The sequence below is a fragment of the Dermacentor variabilis genome, chromosome 5 (genome assembly GCF_050947875.1).
Source record: "Dermacentor variabilis isolate Ectoservices chromosome 5, ASM5094787v1, whole genome shotgun sequence".
NCBI lineage: Eukaryota > Metazoa > Arthropoda > Arachnida > Ixodida > Ixodidae > Dermacentor > Dermacentor variabilis.
In genome coordinates, this window is record NC_134572.1 from 16,966,044 (window position 1) to 16,977,440 (window position 11,397).

At 47.1% G+C, this 11,397-nt stretch overlaps 1 pseudogene; it reads right to left on the reverse strand.

The window, feature by feature from the left end:
- Positions 1–1,348: 1,348 nt before the first annotated feature.
- LOC142583850 (U2 spliceosomal RNA) lies at positions 1,349–1,530 on the reverse strand (annotated as a pseudogene).
- Positions 1,531–11,397: the final 9,867 nt, after the last annotated feature.

An 11,397-nucleotide genomic window follows, 5' to 3' on the forward strand; every position in this document is an offset into this window, starting at 1 on the left:
TGGGTCGTCGTGGTATAGCGGAGAGTTTCAAGGACGAAGACGCAGGGTGTCATAGTTTGAAGAGCAGTCTTCAAAGCCCCGACCACGTTCAGGAGTGCCAGATGGTCAGTCGCTTCCGTTCGTTGTTTGTTTGTTCCCTCAAAATATCCCCCCTCCCACCCCCTTAAAAAAAGACAGAGAGTCGCAAATCACTTGCTTTGTATACAGGTCGCTCGTGGTCGAAATAACCGCGTCCGCGTATGGGGGCGGCAGTCCAGTCATTACAGTTGGCAATTGCAGCCAGGTGTGCAGCGACGCTGCTTGTCGAGCGTAATTTGCGCGCATCGTGGAGTACACAGAGCTAGAAATACCCGTAATGCACACTCCAGTGACCACGCTGCATGCTGGCACTGAAGGGTACATGCTTAGGTGGGCAAAGCGGCTGTACAGACAGCTCATTCGAGTACACGCTAATCTCGTATCGGGGCCAAAATCGTGTCTCGCGCGAAACATTGCGTGCGCGCGCCGTTATGCACGACCAAAGGGTTGATTCTAGCCACCCGTTACGAAGGGGGGAGGTGACGATGACACGCGGGAATTCCCCGTGCTTCCAGCCACGCTGTGACGACTGCGCTGCTGACCGACTGACTACACGTTGCCTGTCGGCTGCGGTAGCCGAGTACGGGTCCCGCCGACGGAGGCCATATTTCTTTCTTCTTTTATTTTCCGGGTGTTCGTGGTCGTCTTGATTGATGATGAACGTCGGGGATGCTCCCTCCGATTCGTCGCTTCGGCGCCGCTCGTTTTACCTGCTTGCGAACGGGGCTTATTCGACGGCGGCGTCTATCGAACTTGGCATCGAGGCGCCTCACCGCCCAATGCCTCGGCGCCAGGCGCCTCGCGGCAGAAGGCGCCGGGGGCGTGGAGTCGCCCTTCGCGAGGGCAGCTAGGCCGTCACGGAGAGCCATTATGAAGCCCTATTCCGGTTAATTCCTGTAGCCCCCTTCTTTTTGTTTTCATTCTTCAAAGAAGAAGGTGCAAGCGATTGACTTAACGGCAAACGAATGAAACAATGAAACAATTGTACCTGCCTAGAAGGAGAAAAAAATTTCGTAGAATCGCACGCAGTAACACTGCAGCCCTCTCGACGGTCTGCTGGGCGTTTCGCAAGTCAGTTATAACGGAGTCGCCTTTTTCAAACCTTTCCCTTCAAAAATTTTTGTGCTCAGAGTTTTGTGGGAAAGTCGACGCATGAACAGCAAGTCGTTATGAGAGCTACATGTCCTGATTTTCTTTCCTTATGGTTTTTCTTTTTACAGCGAAGCCGTGTATGGCTAGGGTTCCGTGCATTCTTGTTCTGCGCGAGCGAAAACCGTGGGCCGATTTCGAAGATAGTGCAATACAGGGCCGACTCGCGGCGTAGGTGAAGCAGGCTTAAAGAACTCCGCCAACTTGCAAAAATAATCTTAATATCTTGGGTCTAAATAGATCCCGTATCAGATATTAAGCTGGTAAGAACATACACTACACTTCGACCCGCGTCGGCCCTGTCTACGTTCGCACAGCCCTGTCTTTGTCGGCGTTCCAAGCGCTCGCGTACCTACTTTCCTTCCGCTCTCCCGTGGTGGCCGTCCGGTCGAAACGTCACGAGTGTCTATATCTTCCACCGGCTCCTGGGGGCGGCGGTCCCGTCGTCCACGCGAATGTATGTAAAAATCACGGTAAATGAGTTCGTACCTTTGTTCAAAATTCTGTGTCACCTCTGTGTCGTGTGCTAAACAGCTTCGCTGGTCATCCACGTACCTTCACAGAGTGAAATGCGTCATGATATCTTTTTTTCTCTTGACTTACTTGTATAGGAGAATAAAACACAATGGGAAGCAATTTTGATCAACTTGCTTCTGATACGCGCACATTAACGTGTCTGTCATTGGTGGCTCACACCGAGGTTTATTGTTTAGAAAAGCTCCCTCCGTCTTTTTTTCTGTTTATTCTAGCACTGCAACGTATTTGCTTCGTTACTTCTTTAAATCACGAACATATATGGCCCCATTCACAAAGCATTTCCTCCGCAAGCGCTCTTTTCCATTGCCAAGCCGCCTTCGCTAATATCTCCAGTATCAGGAGTGGCCGAAATGTTCTCTTAAGAACAATGCTAGCGTATATATATAAGAGCATTTTATGAATAAGGGCTTTGGTGCCTAGGTGCCCACTGTAGAGCACTCTACCGAAAAACCGCAATAAGCGCGAGCTAACGAACTTTCACTACTGCTAGTCACCAATCACTAAATATTTAGTACACAGAAAATTCAGTCTCCATGTCATGGTGCTAAATGAACAATGTTTTATCTATAGCACTAATATAGACGGAAACCGTTCAGAACATACACAGGGGGTCACAAGAAAAAGTAATGCCAAACATCGCACCTCCCTTCCGATCGAAATCAAGCCGAGAGGCGTAAGTGCCGCTTGATATTTGAAGCTTGTGAGTGAGAGATGAACGCGGAGGAGAAGGGTAAGTTGGCGGTAGTTACTTGTTGCTTGTGGTTGGCCTAGCTTAACGAGAGTGCATTGCGTTACTTAAAGGGCTTGGGACACCAAATTATGAGGCTATAAAAAGTATGTTGTAGGCTGCTTCCGTATGCGAAGACACCCACAACGAGGTATTGGACGCAGCAAACATTTCAAAATAATTTTAATTCAGTTCCAAAAAGTCATTAAAAGCTCCTTCTCGTAGTCAAGACCCATCGCTAGCGCGGCAGTTATAACGTCACAGCGGAGGAACGAAAATATTGACGTCATAGCACGCTAGCACAAAAACGTGACGTATGAGTAGCGATGAAATGCCGATTACGGAGCCTGCCTAGCCGAGCGACCGAGCATAGCCTCCACTATGATCGAGCTACAGGCATATAGAAATCCTTTCTTAATGCAAAGAAGGGGTAAGGCGTGCAGACACGGACACATGAGGAGAGAAGTGGACAACGCCGCAGAGCGGCCCGCGAACGGCAAACTGCGTGCGGCGAGTTGCCGTGCTGGTAATCTGGACGGGCCTTTCACGTTGAGTGTAACACTAGCCGGCCAACTCCGAAAGGGACCAGGATATGCGGCGTTCTTGTTGTCCGCTTCTCTCCTCTTGTGTCCGTGTCTGAACGCAATTGCCCCTTCTTTGCATTATGAATCCTAAACAACTAGCTCAGCTTCCTGGTATTCTCAAGATCCTTTCTCTATGCTACAGGCTTCTAGAACACTGTAGCCGAGCGAACTCTGGCCCCTGGCCACGGTGTACGAATTGCACCGTGGCCCTGGCTAACCGAGACATGCACAGCGCTGACGCAGCATGTGCCAGTCGCGTAGTTCGGTAGCTCGGAGCGGTCTCTCGTTCGCTGGGCGTTTCTCAATGTGTAAAGGCCCGTCCAGGTTACCGGCACTGAAACTGGTCAGGCTGCTTCCGACTATGTTGGTTTTACCTGATCAGTCCCTCCCCATGCCGGAGAGTGTCTGACTTCGCGTGTAACATTAGCATACACATTTGCAATTTGAATGATAGGAGATTTCTTTTTGTCATCAGTTTCACGCCCGAACCTAGGTCCCTTTTGAAAGAATGTCCCTCACTTCTACTTTAGAACAGCATTGGCTGACAAATAGCTGGCACTTCTTTCTCTGCCTAAAGACGCTGCGTGGCGGAGCCACCTGCGCGATAGCTGTGGATACTTGGGAATGTGAGGCTGTCTTGGCTGACGTAATTTGTTAACGAAATTTTCTTCTTTAATTTATGGGGTCTTACGTGCCAAAACGATTTTCTGATTATGAGGCATGCCGTAGTGGAGGACTCCGGAAATTTCGACCACCTGGGGTTCTTTAACGTGCACCTAAATCTAAGTACACGGGTGTTTTCGCACTTTGCCCCCTTCGAAATGCGGCCGCCGTGGCCGGGATTCGATCCCGCGACCTTGTGCTCAGCAGCCTAACACCCTAGCCACTGAGCAACCACGGCTGGTTCTTTTTCTTCTTTCAAATGCCCGCTCAGTTTTCTTTCTGCAGTTTCAGAGTCGTTCTTTTTTTTTTTGCATGGCGTCGTGATGAGGCACGATGGTTCAGAACGAAAAGACCTTGCATGTCAGCCAGCACGGCGCTGACATACCCAGCAACATGACATGCCGAAGTGCGTTGTGTAGTTCATCACTTGGCCCGGCCGCCTGCTCTTCAGACGTACCCCAGAATTAAGGTTCGAAAAGTACACATTCATGCCTTCACTCGCGTGGCGTCAAGAGATGGTCAGGCTCGGAGGGAGGAATTAATTTCCCATAAACTTGGAAAGTAACTTTCTGACGATCCGGGTGGGACAGATGCACAATGAGCCACACCCGCTGGGGTTTCATGCAGCAGAATCTTCTGGACCTCGGACTTACGTCAAATCCGCAAACCTCGCGTCATCTGCTTAGGTTCGGTTTAGTTTCACAGAAAGATTAGTAGTGCCCAATGAGCGAGACGCCCCCCCCCCCCCCCCCACTTCCCCCCTTCCACTCTCGAAACACACAGCAGGCACTCCAGTGATTCGCTGGCATCAGTACTGATAAAATGCCCCCGGTCGTTTTCTTCTTTTTTCTCTTCTTAACTCTAGAATTTTCGCCCTGTTCGCCAATCCACTTCATAGAAGTACGAGCAGTGCTATAAGAGGCAACATTTTAAGAAGGTCATTTACTGGGACCATGTGGCGAATTGTATTTGCTGCCTTTTCTGTGGGAAGAAACTGCAGCGAACCGCGCTCTCGTCAGGGTAACAGAGAAGAGCACTGTTCCTTTTCGTCCGAAACACCTAACAAATTTTGACAGCGTCAACTCGGCGCTATAGTTAAATTTCTTGTAAGAACGTATTGGATTTGGTGCTACGTCCTGATATACGCAAATATTCAACTTCGCAACTTCTTTAGTGGTGCTGCACAAAAACGGCAGAACCATCGCCAATTCGCGACGTCACTCTGACGTCATCGGCGCCCCCGTCGTGCAAGAGACAGAGATAAATTTCCAATGTAGTAAGTGAGACCATCCTGATATCCGTCAATAGTAAGGATTATTCTGCCAAAGATGTAATAATAGTGTTTTGGTGGAATACTTTACCAATGTAAATTGATTCCTTATTTCTGTTTAGTGACCCTTTAACGTCAGCGTTAAGCACGCTCGTGAGCATATAAGCGCGAATCGGCTCCGAGCTGCAAACGCGCTCGGCACACCCGCGAAACGCTTGCCAAAGCCAAGCCGAGTGCGTGATAATGTCTTGCGGCGTCGAAAAGGCTGCTTCTTGCTGCCTGGAACAGTTGAGGAAAGAGAAACATAAGAAACAGACCCACAACGACCTTTTGGAGCATAACTGCTGGTTCTTTCTTTATTAGAACTTACCCCTTCGACTCTATTTTGGCGTGATCTTTCACCGCCGTCTCGATAGACGCTGGAAACACGAGCTTCCATTCAAGGAGCCATTAACAGAATTCGGCGTGGAGCGCATTTCCGGTCCCGCAATGACATCCGCTACCCACGCAGTCACACGTGTGCTGCGCGCGAGTGTTCCGAGAGGCGCGGTTATTCCGGTGCTTTTTCTTTACTTCTATTTCGCGAGTGAAATATTCACGTTACTATAGGAACTGTTTACGGAGCTCGCACGGCTACCACTTGGAGATGGAGGATACACCAGTGGACCGAATTGACTTGTCTACGCTTATTTACGTTTCCCTACCACATAACGCGCGTGCTGGAGCTGATGCTTAATGATATACCGTATATAACGATTTTATTGCGAGTTACCAGTTTTTAATAATCTTTTTGTGCGCGCCATGCACTTGGACAATTATTAAAGGTTTTCTCACAAGACGCATGTCAGTGGGTGCCACCCAGCTTATTGAGTCCTAACGGTACAAAATGATTCGCAGATAGGTGTGAAGAATAGTAAACGTACTCTCGCAGGAAAATTTTAACAAGTTGCACTTCTAATGATGCAGCTATGTGAGCAAAGCCGGGTGTAAGGCCGTAACTAATTAAAGCTGTCTATTGCTCCTATTCGACACCGGTTGTCAGACAGTGTCGAATGGCTACTGTTTTCCAAAGAAATGTCGCGAACACTCTTATTTAAACCCACAGCATCCGACCAAGCAGATCACAAAACACTTTTGTCGTTTATATGGCTAGGAGACGAAGTAAACACATTTAAACCAGATGGAGAACCGAGGCCCATCACAAGCCTGCCCGTTTTTGCTCAATTGCTTGTTACACAGAGCCGATGCGCATGCGTATTTCTGAAACCGATGGCACATTAGGGTCCTTCACTTCATTCCTTCAGGTAACACCCAATCATTCCCGATTATTGCGCCCCGAACAAATTTTAAGAAAATCGGTCAAACACGATTTTCTTCCGAAGTCCCACCCCTTCAAAAAAAAAAAAAATAAATAAATAAAGAAGAACCCGCCATGGTTGCTCAGTGGCTATGGTGTTAGGCTGCTGAGCACGAGGTCGCGGGATCGAATCCCGAGTTTTGCAATGTGGGCTTGTTGGTAATGTATCTTCAAGGGGTGTACGGTAGCGCGATTAAAAGACGGGACAAAAGAAGACACACAGGGACACACACAGCGCTAACTTCCAGCAATGTTTATTGTCGAAAACCAGGTCGTACTTATGCACTCAGCCAACATGAGTCACAGCCACGTGAAGCAATAAACAATCAATCAGAGCGAAACATTTTTGTAAGTGATATATTAAGCCATACGCAAAAATTTCAGTTCTTTTACAGAGAGAGCCAATGACGAGCAATATCGAATCCCGGCCACGGCGGTCGCATTTCGATGGGGGCGAAATGCGAAAACACCCGTGTACTTAGATTTAGGTGTACGTTAAAGAACCCCAGGTGGTCGAAATTTCCGGAGTACCCCACTACGGCGTGCCTCATAATCAGAAAGTGCTTTTGGCACGTAAAACCCCATAATTTTTTAGGATAAGAAAAAAAAATGCTGGCGTTGTAAGAGCAGTGAACGCTGCCTGCTTAGCGTGAGCGAGTGGTCAAGATATATTTATTGCGACAGATATATCATATTACAAATAATACTTCGACAAAATCAGCATGATGTGGGCCAGAAAACTGAAACAAAATTTCAATGATAACAACGCCAACCAGCCTTTAGTACACGACGACTCGGCGTAGTTTTGGATTCCTGTCGGAAAAGCCTGCTTAGTTCATCAGTCATTGACTCGTCGACTACACCCCTCTTCTGAGCTACTTCAGTACTGATGCACATTTTCTAAATAATGAGTTTCGAGCAATATCTGCCAGAGTGCGGCCCCTAGAATGGGGTTCACGTGCTGGCCCACTGGCAGGACGCCACCACTCGATACTACAACCTAGCGAACGCAGCGCTGACGTTGCTCAGCATTGCGAGTGGTAGCCGTGAGGCTGAGAGAGTGATTTCTCGACTAAGGTATGTCTAAGGCTCGACAATTTTAGGGTACGCAGAAGTGGTAAAAATCCGAATGATAATGTGCGTCAACAAGGGCTTGTAAGAGAATAAAACATTGCAGCTCTTTTGAGGGATGCCCGTGCGCACACCTTTTTGTACGTTCTTTATCGGTGTTAGAGAAGGGGCAGAGAATAAAGTAAACAAGAGATCGCAGAGCACGTACTGGTTTCTTATGTGGTTTCTTTAAAGATTATAACTAGTGCCTGCCAATGAGAATTTGTATAAAAAAGTTCGTCACATGGCTTGCGAGCAGATCTCCTTGTGCTTCAATGTTTCTTTATTTCTTTATTTGTTTCTTCTACGCCTTTTATTCATTTTATCCCTTTCCCCTGCACAGGGTAGCCAGCCGGTACTTACCCTGGCTAATCTGCCTGTCTTTCCCTCCCCCCCTCTTCTCTCTCTTTGTCCTTATTTATTCGTGTCAGTAATTTTGCTTGGTTAAGTAAAACGTTTTTTTCTGCAAACGGACACAATTGCCTCTGTTAGCTTGTCAACGTTACCAGCAGAAACAGAAAACACGCTTCCGGTTAATTCTCTCGCTATGCTCTCTCTCTCAACGTTAGCAGAAAAATCCCGAAACTTGGGCTAACAGACAACAAAAAATGCAGATTTCTTACCAGTTTTCCTTTTTAATAATAACGCCTGTTTTTACGTCCCAATTTTTAGAGGACGAAATATGCGAAAATGAAGGAGCGTAAAAATAGGCAGACGCCTATGGAAGAACGAGGCCTGCCTGTCGCAGGAATGCCGTATCTCGACTTGCATCGGCTTCGCGACAGAGCAAGATGCGTGGACATCCGCCAGCGCATGAATGAGTCCGGGAGCAGCGTATAGTAGTAGTAGAGTGCAGCGAGGGGCAGCTGGCGGGGCGGTCATCACGCTGCGTGCGCCGTTCCATTACGCCGAGAGTGGCCATTGTTCGCCGGCAGCGCGCATACGCCATTTGACGACTCGATATATGCCACTCTCTCTCTCTCCCCATCTGCAAGACGAACGAACCGGTCTCGTTCCGAGAAAACTCACGTGTATCCGGAGCCGGGGTTCCTGGCCACCGGCCTTGCGGATGTCCAAGGAGGGGACACGTCGTCCACCCCGTTGAGCCGCGTGGAATTCCTCGCCGAGGTCAATGTGCATTGCATACTGACTCGGTGGGAGATCTGACCCACGTGCGTCCACACGTTTATAGTATACGTGCTCCGTGCCAACGTCATTCCGCCCACTCATCCTTTCGAATCTGTGTGCGGAAACGGCACTTTGATGCCTGTATCTTGGCGCGGGAGTTCACTCAATGTGGAGGCAGGGCAGGCCTCCCAACCTTACGCGTATCGTTTAAGCGCACGACCTGCACCGTCTTGAGGTAACCACCGGACCTGCCGGAAAATTACCAGCACGTGCTGCGCCAGCTGGCCCTGGCTGATTGTCCATATTTGAATTCGCGTTAATAGCTGTAACATATCTTGCGACATTTTATAATTTTGTGCATGAAGAATGTCCTCGACCCCAAACTCTAGAACAAATACGAGCGTACTGGTAAGTCTGAAATCGCATGATAAAATTTTCTATGTAATAGCTTCTTTTTTTACGAATCAGGGACCAAATTCACAAAGCTCTTGTTTGGTAAGTGCTCTTTCTCATTGGGTAACCATCTTCACCAATGACGTCATGCCCAGGATTAGGATTGGCCGAAATTTTCTCTTACGAACAATTCTATCGTAAGAGCTTCTTGCGAATATTGCCGCTGTTTTGGTGACGTTTCCCAGAAGGTCCATGCGTCGTGACGTCGTGACACATGAGGGGGTCACGTAAAAGCCGAACATGGCAACGTTTCTTTTTTTTTACACCCTAACTTGTTTTTATATCGGGCCGCGCAACGAGTGGCAGCAAAGCAGACGACCAAGTGAGCGGGAAGAAGTGCCAGGACGACAACATGTTCTACTCCCTCCTGACCTCCTTCGGTGTAATGACACATACACCTTCTGGGAAGCGAAGCCAAATCCGGTTCGTAAAAATAGCTATTATAAGAAATTTATGGGGCTCTCAGGCTTGCCACTATATTTTCTAGGCTTTCGAGGTCAATGAATTTCATAGAAAGTAACATATCAAAGTTAAAAATGTCATCTCACTACTGCTTTAACGCTTACTTGTGTGAATATTTATAGAATACGCTTTAGGATAAGCGAAATAAACTTTTAGAATTGTGATTATAGTTGGCAACGGAACGTTCAAAGTCACCGACATCACTACTTACGTTAAACACTCAAGCCGCAGTGATCACTAACACTCTAATTTAATTTTGGTTAATGAGTTTCGCCTGTACATTTAAACTTGACAGATGCCAATTTATTAGCCGTAGGCCCATTCAGGTCAGATTGTGATTGCAGAACTGCTCACGCAGCATTCATAACATAGCTGCCTGAACACTGCAACGGTTACTATAAGACCATTTGCCGGTCTGTCGTAATAGCGGAGATATTAAATAGATTGACATGTAGGGGACGTAAATGCCTGCGTACCCTGGAAAACAAAAACCAGACATGTACGCGGCTTGGGCAATGCATTTCAGTGTCAGTTCTTTATCAATTAACTTGGCAACATCCAACTATTTTTGTGACCTAGTAATTAGTACGCTAACTAATCAGAACGTCGTTATTAGAAGTTAAATATGTTGCTTGTGAGATCACGATAACGCAATCCGTTTCAGCCATTAGTGGATCTGAAAACTAGCATGCAGGAAAAGTCGCCACGCTCAAAAATAGCAGTGCAGCCCCACACACTCAAAGTTGTCGGTTTTCTGACAGGCCTAAAGTCGTCGAAATAAGGAACCCGAAAACTTTAAGAGCGCACACGTGCATGTGCTGCACATTATATTACATTGCGTTGCGTGGTTTTACCTGCCGAAACCGCGATTTGATTATGAGTCATGCCGCAGTGGAGGACTCTGGATTGATTTTGACCACCTGGGGTTCTTTAAGGTGGACCCAATGCAGGGCCTTCTTGCATTTCGCCCCTTCGAAATGCGGTCTCCGTGGCCAGGGTTGATCCTACGCACTCGGTCTTAGTAGCGTAACGCCATTACCACCAAGACACCACGGCAGGTTACATCTGCTGCCACAGAAGCACGCAGGGCTTGTAGTGAGTGGGCAGCCAGACCTAGCGCAATAAATTAGACCACGTCGTAAACGTATGGGTATAGCATGCATAACATATTCACTAATAATTGAAGGAAAATCGACGTTGTGTTACTTACCAAAAATACACATTCAAATTGGTACAACATATTGGTACATATTCAAATCGGTGCAATGGTACAAATTTGTACAACTTCAGATTGGTACATATTTATTTATTTATTTATTTATTTATTTATTTACACATACTGCAGCCCCTGCTGGGGCTATAGCAGGAGTGGATAATACAATACAAGAAAGAAATACAATAGGCAACAAAGAAAGTTTAGGCGCAGTGTTGAGGGAGTACAGACAAGAATTCATTTAATGGGAGAGAACGGTTGGTTCCTGGTAGCGAATTCCATGTTTCAATTGTTTTAGGGAAGAAGCTATACTTAAAAGTATTAGTGCGTGCAAAAAATGGTGTAATGTTAAGCGAGTGATGTCCCCTACTAGAAGAGATTTTTGCAAAGGTGATATATTCATTACTGAAGAGGCGACAAGATAAATGAATAATGCCATGAAAGAATTTTAAAGAATTAACGTGTCGCTGTTCGGCGAGAGATGTCAGGTTGAGTGAGGACATGACTGACGATGGTGAGAACTGGTGGTCATAACGTCGGTAGACAAATGTACTGGCTTTCTTTGTATGGCCTCAACTCTGTCTATTTCGTACTGCTTGTAGGGATTCCAAACGATACTACCATACTCAAGTGTAGGGCGAACAATAGTTTTATATAACAGTAATT